This window comes from Hylobates moloch, unplaced genomic scaffold (genome assembly GCF_009828535.3).
Source record: "Hylobates moloch isolate HMO894 unplaced genomic scaffold, HMol_V3 SCAFFOLD_5, whole genome shotgun sequence".
NCBI lineage: Eukaryota > Metazoa > Chordata > Mammalia > Primates > Hylobatidae > Hylobates > Hylobates moloch.
In genome coordinates this window covers 145,765,912-145,778,861 of record NW_026652280.1, presented here as the reverse complement: position 1 = coordinate 145,778,861, position 12,950 = coordinate 145,765,912, and the positions used below count along the sequence as shown (strand labels likewise).

At 34.9% G+C, this 12,950-nt stretch overlaps 1 long non-coding RNA gene across 1 annotated transcript in view; it reads left to right on the top strand.

Moving 5' to 3' along the window:
- Positions 1–7,147: 7,147 nt before the first annotated feature.
- LOC116468395 (uncharacterized) overlaps positions 7,148–12,950 on the top strand; it is a 112,925-nt gene continuing 107,122 nt past the window's right edge. The window contains exons 1-2 of the long non-coding RNA XR_004248044.1: positions 7,148–7,336; positions 11,966–12,013. This is a non-coding gene — a long non-coding RNA (uncharacterized LOC116468395). The remainder of the gene's footprint in view (positions 7,337–11,965; positions 12,014–12,950) is intronic.

The window sequence follows — 12,950 nt, the reverse complement described above, 5'->3', positions numbered from 1 at the left end:
GGAGAATATTAGAAGAATATCATAGTGATGCAGGTTGCTCTTTACGCAAGAAACTGGGAATTGTAGGTGAGAAAACACATAAAGGAAACATGGATCTCTCAATTATCTGTCAACATCAAAAGTCCAAAATAAAGTTTTTTTTTTTTTTTTTTTGAGACGGAGTTTCACTCTTGTGGCCCAGGCTGAAGTGCAATGGTGTGATCTCTGCCCACTGCAACCTCCACCTCCCGAGTTCAAGCAATTCTCCTGCCTCAGCCTCCCTAGTAGCTGGGATTACAAGCATGTGCCACCACGCCTGGCTAATTTTGTGTTTTTAGTAGAGACGGGGTTTCTCCATGTTGGTCAGGCTGGTCTCGAACTCCCGACCTCAGGTGATCCGCCCACCTTGGCCTCCCAAAGTGCTGGGATTACAGGCATGAGCCACTGCGCCTGGCCCAAAATAAAGTTTTAATATAAAAAAATCATAGAAAGCAACAACAGAAAGGTATATATTTTCCAGAGAGAAATAACCCCAAGTTATTGCCTTATCTCCTGACTGACTTTACATTCGTGCACTCCATAAAGATAGCACAGTGTGCAGATTTTCATAGCCATCGCCAGTGTGAAGTTAAATACTATCTTCTTTCTTTGCAAAGTAATAGATTTGCCACTTGAGCCAGGTTCTTTGACTTGGTTACTACAACCATATGTGGAGTCTCTACCTCTAGGGTACATTTTTAAAGTAGCAAGATTCTCATTCTCCATTCCCTTGAAGGCATCATTTGTTTGGAACATAAGCTAAAACTATTTAAATAAGCAATTTAGAGTTGTAGTTTCAAGTAAAAATGGCAAAATTTGATACGGGGTGTCAATTTATAATTCATATTTCTTAAGTACTCTCCAAATCCCTCAGCAGTGTTCTGTGAATGTTATAAATTCAAAGCAAAGAATTAAATAGCAATTCTGAAAGCTAATAAGGTATGAGGTAAAACACCAACTAATTATAGAACATGGGGCTGACAACACAGTATCAGGTGTGGTGTGCTTTTGTAATGTTTAAGTAGCTTTACTGAAACATTATTCAAAGTTCTAACAATAATATTAAAAAATAGTAACCATGCCCTAAATCCATTTGGTTTTTATTTGAAGAATAATATTTCAATTATGATTAAACTTTAGCAGATGAATCACATTTCTTGATGCATAAGAACTTTTTAAAATATTAATTCCAAGCATTTCTTCAAGTTTTAGAGTTATACTAGTCAAAATATGCAACCCTAGGTGGCTTAAGGTATTGGTTACTTTCATCTCCTTACATTGCTGGATAAATGTAATCAAGGTTCCCACTCGTCTATTTTCTAAGAGAGACCGACATTGCTGAAGCTTACTTTATATCGTTCAGAAGTCTACACTTGAAATGGCTCATATTTATAATCCTCTGGAAAGAAAAAGGATTAATTTAAAATGCAGGTGTTAATGTGTTTGGACCATGCCTATGTCTGTATTTCTGTGATACTTACAACATTTATTATTAGTCATTTTATGACTGCTCCTATTAATATGCAACAACGCTATGCCAAGATCGGCACCTTTCTTTCCATTTCACTCTTGAAAGGACGGAGATATACTGTAAAGAAAGAGGAAACTTACCTATCTGCTATTAATGTTTTCTGTTCTTTTAAAAGAATACTTCAGATGCTGGAGTATTCTTGCACTTATCACAATCACTGCATTAGGTTAATAAAAAAGAATAATTTTATTACTGTTTTTTTTCATTATTTCCATATATCATGTTGAATATTGATATTACAGCACTCAAAATAACTGTGAAGTGTTTCCCTTGATATCTTGAATCTCATTAGAAAGTGATTTAACCCTGCCTTTGCAGACAGACCTGAGTGATAGAGCCTGAATATCTCTAGTCAGGCCTTAAACAGCTACATCTACATAACCTAGAAAAATAATTGTTGGAGGCAGAGCATTGTTAATGTCCTATAATTGACTTAGAAGGTTAAGTGACTTCTTAGAAGAATGTGAACTTACGAATTAAGCAGTTCTTTTACTCTCATGGGGCAGTTTATTCGCCAACAAGAAGTAACTGTTAATGAGCTCCCTAGCTAGCAAAAGCTAGATGTAAAGTATGTAAAACTTCAGAATGCCTAGTACTTCATATAGTCACAACAAAAGTTAGGTGTTGAGTTCATTCAGATCTTCATGGATCAAAAAAGAATAAGGGACGCTTGTTTTAAAAGCTGAATAGCAACAAAATTATTTTGGAGTTTTGTATTCATGATCATTATTATAAATAGAGCATTTTTAATGCCTTTAAAGTTTTCACACGAAACATGGAACATTTTGAACTTTTTAAAGTGGAAGTTCATTATTTCTTCTCTACCACAATTTCACTTGGAATTTGAAGGTACTCAAATCCCATGTTAAAATATTATTAGAATACAAATTGTCATTCAAGGAGGGAATTGGTTTTAATTTAGTAAATAGAAATTTAGCACCCACAAAGAGTTAAATTCTGTGCTGTGCACTAGGGACACAATGATAAAGAAACTGTGGTTTTGTTTGGTGAGGTTTTTTTCCTCCCATCAAAGAGCTTCCTGTCAAGTGAAAGATTCAGTAACTCAGCAGAGTCAATGGCAAGAAGTAAACGCTGTGTTGTGGTTATACCATGGAAAGTACGGAAGTCAGGCCCACTTCCTTTCCTCTACCCAGACTGGATCAGCATCAGTGATATCACTCTCAGTTGCTTTTGTTTTAATGTGGACCTTTGGGCGGGGCGTTATAGTCTAATGAGGACTAACTTTTCACTACTCAAGTACAGACCATATACTTAGCCATGGGTTGGACTGTCATTTCTGCCTGGAGTTCCTAATCATATAATTTACAAAGACACAGTTTTTTTTTTTAAAGCCTAATAAATCAAAGAAAGGAGCATGGTTGGCTGAGTCAAAGGTTTGGCAACAGCAATCACTATCGATAGGAAACTGAATAAAAATATTAAATAGCCATCTGCTAAAATAATAATAAAAATATATTTGTTTCATGCTTAATATGTTTAATAACAAGGCCACGAATTAGATATTGTGTTCAAATCCAGAAATGGTGGAAAGAATACAAGAGTTGGATGCAGAGTTGCTAGCTGTTCTTTTTTTTTACTTTTCTATATTTCCTGTAAGAGGTGCAATGAAGGGCATCACACGGCTTGATTGGCATCCTCTAGGACTAGATGACTGGTCTACTGAGGCTGAGGCATCAGATAGCAGAGAATCAGAAGCATTACTATGACTCTTCTCAATGTCTGATTTCTGAACCTTCCGCTGCTCTAATATAGTTTATGTATTTCCAGTGTAGTTCTATATAGTTCAGTATTACTTAAAGTGTAATCTTGCAGCCTCATGAGAGACTTGTTAGAAATACAAATAATCAAGTCTCACCCCAGACTTAATCAGAATCTTTACTATATGGGCCCTGGAACTTGTATTTTAACAAGCCCTCGAGGTGATTCTGATCCTTAAATTTGAGAAGCATGACTATCAAAGGGTATATGGTCCTAAGAATTCATTCTGCCATTCGTGAAAGTTCTTCCTTCCCACAATTAATCAGCCATTTCTCTATTCCCTAAATTTCTTTTTACTTTTTCCCTTTTTTTGGACAAATTATTCCAATTCTACTACTCATCTCACCACGTCAAAAGACTCTCTCTATAGTTTCCTATATTTGATATAAACTATCACTATTTTAATAGGCTTCATATAGTAATATCCTGAGCTGAATTTGGTAAGAGCAACAGATTTGGGTAAGAGCAACACTTAAATGCTCCAAACCCATTTCTTATGGTGACCTTTTTCTCTCAGGCTAGTGTATACACAAGGATTTAGTTGGAAGGAATAGGAGCTACAAGAAATGGTTTTGGAGCACTTTAGTGTTGCTCTTACCCAAATCTGACCCAATTCAGCTCAGGATATTACTATATAAAGCCTATTAAAATAGTGATAGTTTATTTCAAATATAGGAAACTATATAGAGAGAATCTTTTGACATAATGGGATAGCCAGATGAGTAATAGAATTGGAATAATTTGTCCAAAAAAAGTAAAAAGTAAAAAGAAATTTAGGAAATAGAGAAATTGATGATTAATTGTGGAAAGCAAGAACTTTCACGAATGGCAGAATAAATTCTTAGAACCATATACCCTAAATACTTTTTTGGAACGAATAGAGGATATAACATTATTCATATATATAAACACACACCTTTAGAAGCAAATGAACATTACCAAGAAGATAAAGCACCAATAAATGCTCAAACTTCTGTATACTTCCTTTAGGAATCAGGAACATAGAAGATATAAATGACAAGCAAGAAAACAAAGCCTAATGATGATCTAGTTAGACACAGCAAATCTATGCATACTTTTCATTCATTTAGGAAAGATCTAGCAATCTCTTACTATGCACCCAGCACCATGCTAATTTAGAGAGAGAAGGCAGTGAAGCAAATAGGAAGAATTGTTTCTCTCTTCACTTTTAGAGCCTTGTCACTGAGGCAGACATTGTAACAAAACAAAATAAAACCAACACCCCTCCTCCCTATACCTCCAAAGTACACACTAGGTTATAGACTGACGGCACGGGGGACCAGGGTTTGTATTTTTGCTCTATCATTGACTAGCTCTTTAACCTTGGACAAATCACATCTTTAAGCTTCAGTGTCTATAATGAAAAGTTAATAACAGACCCCAGTATTTGAGTTATTGTGAAGATTAAATGATTCATGGTAAATTGCTGACTCATTGACTAGCACATAGTAAGTATTTAATGTTAATATTTTATTGTATAAGTAGATATGCTGTGTTAAATGAAAGAAAAACACAAGGTGTTTTGAGAATATATAACCAAGGAATCTAATTAAGATTCCATACAAATAGTGCAATCTTTTACTAAACTGAAACTACCCAGTTTTCTGTATACTTATGCCTTCTGTAAACTATATGGAGTTGAGGCTTCCAGGGACTCTATGTGAGACTGCCAGCTTTGGTTTTTCTAATCTGACATTAGTAAGGTAACACTGATCGATTCACCCTAGTTCTGAAGCAGAATCGTAACATAAAGGACTGCCAGTATGTCCCCTGGTCTTGTTGGCTGGAAATGTTATTTTCCTACAACCATTTTCATTTTTAGTCGAGCAGCATTGAAACTTTCCAGATTCCTTGCTGTTTGGCAAATGTTTTAATTGGTTATATTTTGCTACCCTGGGCACACTATTAGACAAAATTGCAACAAAAGACATCAATAAAAAGCAGAAAGCTTCAGATTGTTAAAATCGTGAATGTTATTAATACTATTAAAATGCTAATTGCTGTTTAGAGGAGATTCAGTTGCAATTCTAAAGGAGGAAATGCTTAGGCTGCAGGATCTGAGGCATGGATTGTTTGTTCCCTAAAGGGGAGAAAATTCACTTTTGTTTAATTTATATGAACAAGATGGCATTCCAAGGAGGTACACTGAAGTGACTGTAGACCTCCTAGGGTCAGAGCCACCTTCAGCTTCACCCCCACCCTAGGTGGTCCTTAATTGCCACTACAGACTGCCTGGCTGGAACTTATTGTTTGCACTGCACATGACCTTGGATGAAAACTAGAGCGCTACGAATTAATCCCTGTAATATTTTGTGTTTAACATCTGTGTTGTCACCAGTCATTATTCAGAGGACAAGAAAAAAATAGCCAGATCTCTTATTACATTTTTTTAAGTCTATGCTATTGTTTCCCAAGGACTGTCTAAATAGATCACCTATAAATGAGTGAATCCATTCATTTTCTTTATTTTCTGAAACAAAAGTTCTACAGAATTTAGGGTATAATACCAAAACGAAATAAGACTATTATTTTTTAAATAATAGGAATCCCCCAGATATCTCAACTTCCTCTATGTTGCTATCATTTGTCTTTTCTTTTCCGGTATCTGTTTTAAAATAGGGGAGAATTCCAAAGCACTTATATCAAAATAAAATGATTTCATGTATCAGTTACGGCTTTATTCATTGATGAACTGTAGTCACCACAGGGAGAAATGTAGCAACAACTTAGCATCCAGAAATAATACAGAACACTGTGCTGCATTAAATGAAAAATACCTGCAAGAGGAAGTGAGTTAATAAAAATTCAATTACTCAAATGGGAACTTTTCCAAGACCCCAGGGTTAACACCTAGATTAAACTCTCACTCTCGCTCTCTCTCTCTCTGCACACACACACACACACACACGCATACACACACACCTGGCTTTATTAGTTGTCTGAAGTGTTTAAAATACTCCTTTTCCTTTTCTATAAATACGAGAGATAAAAGTTACGGCTAAAAGAGTTTTTATATCATCAAGCTGAGAACTAGTTCTACATAGGAAGCTAACAATAACAACAACAATAACCACAAAGATTCGAAAGAAAATGACAAAGTGTGTTGGACATGACACAGAACACTTGAAGGCAGACCCCAACACTAGCTGTAAAATTAAGCAATAAACAGTCACTGTAGAGGGCAGAGTGACTCACAGAAGAGTCAGATCTTTGGTCTTTGATTTCTTAGCTCCTTCTTAGATCTTCTTTTAGAGGTTATGGAAAGGAATGATCATCTTGTGAGGTTATTTAGGGAATCTGAACATAAAAGAAAACAGAGTTACAGATGGGTGTTAAGAGACCATTTTACTCTACTTCAATAATGTGAAAAACAGAGCAATTAGCGTGGAGAAAAAATAAGTAAATATGAGCCTAGAATACGTCCTATACAGAACTTGAAATATTTTTATAGTCCTAATGTGTACTGAACTTATGTGGAGAGAATAATCTCAGAGTGATATATTTAGTTGGGGAGCCATACAGACTGGGCTGTCTTAGATGCTGACTGATTATGGGAAGCAAGAAGTGAGCAGCATGGAAAAGAAATGGTAAGAATTTAGTTGCAGGAGGAAGACATCTGGAGGTTCGGCCCCAGTTAAAAATTCATAGGCAAATCCTGCTGGAAAGGGAGTTAGCAGTTTAATGAATAAGTTATTATCTAAACACCACGAGGTTAAAGGTTAACAGAAAGGACTTCAACAATGACGTCTTAAGTGCTCCTAACTTGACACATAATGTTTAGTGTGCCGCCATTTTTTCTGAGTGTTAGTTTTAAATAGACTATTGACAAATTACAGATTTTTTTTCACATATTGAAATTATATTCCAGATGATTTTGAGATTTACTGGTATAATATTCTCCTCATGAGGTAGGATGGAAGGGAAGGAATAGAGAAAAAATGTTCTGCTCTGAAATAAATGTGGTGTTTCCTGACAGCATCTGTCAAGGTAAGGTGTTGTCTTTAAAATGGGACATCTAGTTTCAGTTTACATTATGCTTATTTCTAAGACTTCTATTTTTTGAGTTTTATGAGTTGATTCTCCTTTTCTCTATCATTTATTCAGATTATGACCACATGTGGCACTTTCTTGTATGCAGTGGTGAAAGTGGGGAAGGAAGAGAAAAGATATTTTACAGTAATGTCATATAGTAATCCTGATAAGACTGGAGTTTATGAAAAAAAAAAATGAGAACATTATTGTGATATTTCTTATATCAAACTACAATTCTCATTCCCTCAATTATTTTTATGTTTTAAAAATGTTTTTCCCTCTTTTTGTCAAAGGCAGCCTCAATAACAGTTATCATATCTCTGTTTATGTTCTTAAGGCTTTCAATATTATTAATCAATCTTTCCATTTCTTTAGTAGATCACAAGTTTTAAAGGGTGTATTTTAATATAACACTCCTATTACAGGCCTATAAAATATTTAATTCAGAGAATATAATTTTCTTACTACATTTCTGTGATTACTCAAACCCCGCTCCCTCTTCCCAGAACACTTACTTGCTCCATTAGATTCTTAGACAGGACCCTTTCTTTTTTCTATTGTAATTCCCATCATAATGTGTTATCTCGCAGCCACTTTTTCAAAGTATATTTCCTTAGACTTAATTAGATTAAGAAAAGAGCAGTAACTAAAGCTTCCACCTCTTAATGAAAGCTTCCTTAGCTTTACAAATACCAGGCCAGATCTCTGAAGTTACTGCTTGAAAAGACCTGATTCTAAAGCACTTTTATCCGCATTTGACTCTCTCGAGGCATTTGTTTTTTCCACTTCAACTCACTTAATTGCACATGTCCCCAGTCAGACTGCCTAAGGAGAATGACTGTGTCTATCTTGGTCAGTTTTTACCCCGGCACTTAACACAGAGTCTCAAATAATGCAGGCAAACAACAAATATTTGTTATATTAATTCAGATTCTACATAATGTAGAAAGCAGAATCAATCATCAACGTAATAGATTCTGCTTAATTATAAAGTAATAATTTAAAATAACAATAATAATGATGATGATAGTTAACATTTATCAAATCTTCCCTAAGTGCCTCAGACTTTTCTAACCATTTTGTACAGATTAGGTATCACAAGTCCAAGAGGTAAATGCTATTTTAATTTTTACTTTATAGAGGAGAAAACTGATCACAGCAAGTTTGAGGACATAGTCTTTAGTCAAACACCTAGTAAAGTAAAGGGTAGAGGTGATACTGACACTGTGTTAACACTTTTAAGCCTCTGACATTTTATTTGTAAAGCAGCTGCTTAGTATATCTAACTAAACCTCCCTTGCATTCCTTTTACTACCTATCATGCAGTTACTATTTCAATAAGATCTTTATTATGCCTTAATATTCTTTATTTCTCGTCCTAATTTTCTTTTAGAGAAGTGAACTGTATACAAATGAACTATCTTAATCATTTTCAAGTTATTATGTATGCCCCTACTCATTTGTTAGAAGACTCTTTTCTCTTAATTATCTTCTTTTCTCACAATAAATTGGTTAAAGCTCATATTATACATATTAGTTTCTTAATTTCTTCCTGCTAAGATTAACCCATGATTATTTGAGAAACCTTCAGATTTGTCCTTGCAAACTTGAACTACCTCTGGTTAACTGGTTCCTTCTACAGTTCTTCCTTTCTACCACTGACTTGCAGTTACCTCCAGTTATTGAGCAGCTCCTCACAAAGTTATTTGATCTTTGAATCCCTCTTTTCTAGAAGACATGCAATCTGTTAAGCTTTAATTAGGAGGATTATCCTAGGCTGTATCTGTCTTCTTCACTAACAGAATTTCTACCTCATATTACTTCTGATTATCAATAACTGGCTTTCTCAGCATCTAACACACTGGAAATTCTGTGTGCTTGATCCCATTTTTAACAGTGCCAAATTTAAATAAAATGTGGTTCATGTGGCAAGGATATTTATTTTTTCTATTTTTTAATTCATTTTATGCTTTCAGTAACTAGCAGATCAATATGCATTTCATACCCCTTAGAAACCTGTAGTTTCTGTATGGCAGAAGATTTAAATAATATTGTTATTTCGGGAGATGTATTTTTGTTTTCTGACTGATTTTTTTCTCCTCCAAATCATAAAGGCTTTGTAAATCACTCTCAACATTTTATGAAAGTGACTTGCAAAATAAGATACTTAAGTGTAAAATCTTAGTTGTCAGCCATCAATAAAATAGGCTGTATTGACTGGGGTCACTCAGTTGTACAGTGCCATCTGGAAGTGAAGAATCCTTGGAAAGTTTTCTCTACTGTCACCAAAAATTTCGGAAATCCATATACACGTTCCTGATATTGATACAGACTGTCTTCCCAATAGTAAAGTATTTTACTTGAGACATTGAAGATTTATCTTGTTCTTTAGAACAGTATAGATTGCTTAATTCAGCCAAGATATTTCAAAAGTTGGAAATTATATTTCCTCTATACCTGACCAGCAATATATTTGTAATTTTGAGTGAAATTTTCTTACACATGAACTGACAATGCATCTTCTGATCAGTAAAGAATGCTAAATTGTGTTAACCAAATGCCCTACATGTTAAATCTATTTCTAATTTTCAAAACAATTTACGATGTCTAGTACTTTTAATTCTAATTATGTAAAATGCTCTAAAAATGTACATTAAACACTCATCACTACCTCTAAAACCTGCCTCCATTGATAGCAACCTGATCCATTTCACTATCATTGTTTTCCCATATTACTAGTATGATAACTAGTTGCCTTATTATACCTGTGATGTATTCCCTGCAGTCTGTTCTCAACATAGAAGTCAAGTGAGTTCATCCCTTCTTCTCTCAAAACCCTAAGGGCTTCCTATCTGAGTCAAAGACAAATTCCTTTTGATGACAAGATTATTTTAAATCTATTCTTCCATAACTTCTTTGACTTCACCTTCTTCTAATTTCCTACTTACTCTTCTCCAGTGCCATTGGCTTACATGTGCTATTTTTTTATTCGTTTTCTTTTCTTTTTCTTCTTCCACTTTTTTCTTTAATAAAAAAAATACAGACAAAATTATTTTCCCTTGTTTTTATTTCTGTCTAGAATGTTGCTCCCCTCAGAGGGCTCACTTCCTCTCCCATGATAAGAGAGAAAAACAGGAAGGGTAACTTGGAAATAAGTTAGTTTTAGAAGCTGTGAACATGTAATTTTTAATAATCTAGGATTGAATTATGATAGATATGTCTTAATACACAGGATTATTTTCAGTATCAGTCAACATGAAAATTTGAAAATAAATGCTTGATGTGATGTATAATACACACCATCCTGCTTAATATGCACACCAATCCCCTTCTCGTATGTTTTCTTCTGCTGTAAAGACTGGAAAGATTTTTTTATTTTTATTTTTTTTGAGACAGAGTCTCGCTCTACTGCCCAGGTTGGAGTGCAGTGGCGCAATCTCGGCTCACTGCAGCTCACTGCAACCTCCGCCTCCAGGGTTCAAGCTATTCTCCTGTCTCAGCCTGGCTAATTTTTTTATTTTTGTTATTTTTTTTTTAGATGAAGTCCCGCTCTGTTACCCACATTGGAGTGCAGTGGTGCAATCTCAGCTCACCGCAACCTCTGCCTCCTGGGTTCAAGCATTTCTCCTGCCTCCGGCTCCCGAGTAGCTAGTATTACAGGCATGCACCATCATGCCTGGCTAATTTTTGTATTTTTTGATAGAGACAGGGTTTCACCATGTTCGCCAGGCTGGTCTCGAACCCCCGGCCTAAAGTGATCCATCCACCTCAGCCTCATAAAGTGCTGGGATTATAGGCATGAGCCACTGCGCCCGGCCACTAATTTTTGTATTTTTTTAGTAGAGATGGGATTTCACCATATTGGCCAAGCTGGTCTTGAACTCCTGACCTCAAGTGATCCACCCCCCTCAGCCTCCCAAAGTGCTGGATTACAGGCGTGAGCCACCGTGCCTGGCCGAGATTTTTTTTAACGCAATGTATAGTTTCCCTTATAATTATGGTTTTGGAAGTAAGACTTCGATTTGGAGCTTCATGGAATGAGAGGCAGGAGAGAAAATGTCCATTTTGCTGCTGGAGAGTGTAATATTGGTATGCAATTCTGGACTACCAAATATAGTTGAAATGTCCCAATTCTATAGTTAGCCTTCTGATTCCACATCTTGCCTAACCATGGTTGGCTGAGGCAGCAGTTTTCTTGATGGTCAAGTTCTAAAGTGTGGCTTTGTGACTAATTGCCTGTGATAAGTCCCTTTGTCTTTAAAGTAGAACAGATTTTGTTCTCTGTGACACTGCTGACTGAAACAGTTGGTTTTTTAAATTTTTTTTCTTAAAGTGCAGAAGACCGCATTATCTGTTAAAACATGACTTAATCTTTGTGATCTGAACATGATACAGAACTTTGGGAACATGCCAGCATACAAAAACATTTTTGTTTAATCATGACATTTAAACTAACCCTCTACCAAGATAAAAGGAGAAAGTGATGTACTAGTAGAGTAGAAATCCACTAGATTGGTTCAAGTTTATATAGCATAAAGGAGTACTACCTTTTGCAACCTCTTTGATTTTTTTCTGCTTTTGAAGAAGGAAAGGTCAAAAATAAAGCACTGATGGAAACACATGATAAATAAGGTAGGTCTCACGGCTACGTCATGAGAAAACTAAGCACAACATTAGAAAGAGGAAAATGTGTCAAACATATTCAGTTAACTATACTATGTTACGATTAAGATATACTACTGTGCTGGAAACACAAAAAATCAAGTGTTTCACAATATGATAAAATTTTTCATCCCTGCTAGTGACTCAAATAAGTATGTGTTCCTTGCCATTTACAGAAAGGGCCTATCTTATTATTTCTCAATATTATGAGTATGTCAAATGCATCTTCGCATATATGTAAATAAAATCTTGAGCAGGTCATCATTTGGACAATGATTCTATGTATTTTCACAATGGATATGCAAATTTAGTTATACATACATACATATGAACAGCAAATACATATAAACAAATCATCATTATTATCATCATCATCATATCTTCCTTAGGTGTTTAATGGGCACGTATTTGCTTTGAAGTTCATTATGTAATGGAATTCAGATAAAAAAGCAATTGGCTTCTCATTGTAAGCAGCTTAAAGTATACTTAAGAAAAGAAAACATAGATTTTTATTTTATGGTTTACTGGCTTACTATCTACTATCCACCATCAGAAGTAACAGAACATAATTTAGCATCCTGGAAATTATATCTAAAAAAGATATTGCAGTAATCTATGACAGGTAAATATGATTTAGCAGAATCATCTGAGACTAAGACATGTGGATTTAATATAAAGTAAGATAAACGATATGATCATCAACAATGTAATGAAGTTTGAGGCTGAAATGCCAGAATTATAATATTTAAAACAAAAGATAATCATTTTATTATAGTTAAATAATACACTTAGTTCTAAATACTCTATAAGACACACACATACACACACAGACGGATGGATGGATGGATGGATGGATAGATTAGATAGATAGATAGATAGATAGATAGATAGATAGATAGATAGATAG